The sequence below is a fragment of the Galeopterus variegatus genome, unplaced genomic scaffold, assembly GCF_000696425.1.
Source record: "Galeopterus variegatus unplaced genomic scaffold, G_variegatus-3.0.2 Scaffold4042, whole genome shotgun sequence".
NCBI lineage: Eukaryota > Metazoa > Chordata > Mammalia > Dermoptera > Cynocephalidae > Galeopterus > Galeopterus variegatus.
The window spans coordinates 36143-39272 of record NW_007730153.1 but is presented as its reverse complement, the minus strand read 5'-3'; positions in this window follow the sequence as shown (position 1 = coordinate 39272).

The following is a 3130-nucleotide window of genomic DNA, read 5'->3' as shown; positions in this document are numbered from 1 at the left end:
ATCTTGGCTGACAGTTTTATCGCTAGTCTCAGATCTCTGGTCCCAGGGCTGGATTTGCCACCAACTGCAAATCATCCTGAGTGAATGAGATGCACAGGAAATGAAAAGAGGGACCAATCCAAGATTATCCTGAAGGAAGCCCACCTCCCATTTGTTCATGAAGCCCATCCTCCAACAAGAATTTAAGAACTACTATGTCCCAGGTATTGTCACATTTTAATCCTCTCCATAATTTTGCAGGATAGGAAATCACTGTTTCCCTTTGGAATCATGAAAACTGGCACACTGAAGCCCCCAGTGACTTGTCCAAGTTCACCTACCTGGTTAGTCATGGAGCAGGGGCTTAAGTCCAAGTCTGTCTGACTTGAGAGCCTGTTTTCTTCACCGTGGCACCATGCTGCCTCGCTTTCCAAATCACAAAACATTTTAAAAATTTTGAAAGATAATTTCCCTTAGAGAGGTCTATTTTTCTGAAGTGTGCTCACATATATGAAGAGGCTCACCTTGGATAAACATGCCATTTAAGGTCCCATGTATGGATCATGGCAACATGTCCAGGTTTCCTCTACTGCAACATAGACCTCCCATAAATAAGGCAGAACCCTATGAACCCTGGTTCTGACTAAGCCATCACCTGGATCACCTGCAGTATGTTGATCTTTGTGGTAGAAGGATCATTGGTGTTAGGAGTCCAAAGGAGACCTGAGTTTGTAAGCTGGAATCATGGTGGTGAGTCATATAACTTTTATTTATTTTATTTCTCAATTACACTTACCTTTTAAATTCTACAAATAATCCTTGAGTACATCTGGAGTATTTTAAAGCAATTCCAAGATATTGTATCATTTCACTCAAAAATACTTTAGTGACTATCTCCAACAGATGGAGACTTTGGGAAGAGCATATCACATAGTTTATCCTTAGTTTATTCATTTGTAAAACAGCACAAAATACTCAGAAAGTTCATTAAAGAGTAATAAATGAGAAATTACAGTCAAAGTCCTAAGTGAAGAGTCAAGAAATATTGCTGCACAAATCCAGAGATGAGAGTTTCAAGCAGAAGGCATGTGGTCAACTGCATCAAACATTACTGAGAAGTCAAGTAGGTGATAGCTGAAAAGGAACCATTGATTTGGTACTGAGAGGTCCCCAGAACTTGCTAGAGCTATTTCAGTGGAACTGTGTGAATGGAAGCCAGATGATTAAAAAAAAAAAAATGTGAGGGGTGAGAAATTAGAAGTAGACTATATTTTCTAGAAGTTTGACTGAGCAGTAGAAGGTTGGGAGAATCTTTTACTCTTGAGGGAAGACGGAAACGAATGACAGTGCTCTTTAGGTCGGGGAAACAAATTCCTTGTTGTGAGTGAGGGTGTAGTTAAGACAGTGAGTTTGAATACAAAGAGAGGGAAGAGACAATTGATGGAACCAGATCTTGCTGAAAAAGGAAGAGCTGGTATCAATAGCATGAGGGGAGAAGTTGGCATTGGAAAGAAGGAAGAGATTTTCAATCATCTGACATGTATTTATTGAGCTCTTCTTGTATGCACTGTACAGGACACTGTAAAGAGCTCCAGGACATATAATGGGAAACAAAGTCTGGCCTTTTCTTCCATGTTTTCATCACCTACTGGTGCTAAGATCTAACTAAATAGGCCATTGTGGGTGGTGTGATGCCTGGTATCTAAGCTAGTTGTGCAGAAAGGATCAGAGAAGAATTCCCAGAAGAAAACCTCAGAGACTTTTTTTTTAATTATTTTTTTTTTGTCAATATACAATGTAGTTGATTATTGTGTCCCATCACCGAAACCTCCCTCCCTCCTCCCTATCCCCCCTCCCGCCCAAGTGTGTCCCCTCCATTTTCTTGTTGTAAGAACTTCAAAAAAAATTGTGGTTGTTATATCTTCCTCTCCCTCCCCCCCGTTTTTTTTTGTTGTTGTTGTTTGTTTTTTTGTGTGTGTGTGAGAGTGTGTGTGTGTGTGTGTGTGTATGTATGTGTGTGAATTGATTCATTCACCTTTAGCTCCCTCCAATAAGTGAAAACATGTGGTACTTCTTTTTCTCTGCCTGACTCGTTTCACTTAATATTATTCTTTCAAGGTCCATCCATGTTGTTACAAATGGCAGTATTTCATTCGTTTTTAATAGCTGAGTAGTAGTCCATTGTGTAGATATACCACATTTTCCATATCCACTCATCCGATGATGGACATTTGGGCTGATTCCAGCTCTTGGCTATTGTGAAGAGTGCTGCAATGAACATTGGGAAACAGGTATACCTTCGACTTGATGATTTCCATTCCTTTGGATATATTCCCAGCAGTGGGATAGCTGCGTCGTATGGTAGATCTATCTTCAGCTGTTTGAGGAACCTCCAAACCATTTTCCATAGGGGTTGCACCATTATGCATTCCCACCAACAATGTAAGAGAGTTCCTTTTTCTCCGCAACCATGCCAGCATTTATCGTTCAGCGTCTTTTGGATTTTAGCCATCCTAACTGGGGTGAGATGGTATCTCAGTGTGGTTTTGATTTGCATTTCCCGGATGCTGAGTGATGTTGAGCATTTTTTCATATGACTGTTGGCCATTTGCATATCTTCTTTAGAGAAATGCTTACTTAGCTCTTTTGCCCATTTTTTAATTGGGTTGCTTGTTTTTTCCTTGTAAAGTTGTTTGAGTTCCTTATATATTCTGGATATTAGTCCTTTGTCAGATATGTATTTTGCAAATATTTTCTCCCACTCTGTTGGCTGTCTTTTAGCTCTGTTAATTGTTTCTTTTGCTGTGCAGAAACTTTTCAGTTTGATATAGTCCCATTTGTTTATTTTTCCTTTGGTTGCCCATGCTTTTGGGGTCATATTCATGAAGTCTGTGCCCAGCCCTATTTGCTGAAGGGTTTCTCCTATATTTTCTTTAATAAGTTTTATTGTTTCAGGGTGTATATTTAAATCCTTAATCCATTTTGAGTTGATTTTAGTAAATGGTGAGAGATGTGGGTCTAGTTTCAATCTCCTGCAAATGGATAACCAGTTATCCCAGCACCCTTTGCTGAAGAGGGAGTCCCGACCCCAGTGAATAGACTTAATGCCTTTGTCGAAGATCAAATGGCAGTAAGTGCGTGGGTTAATTTC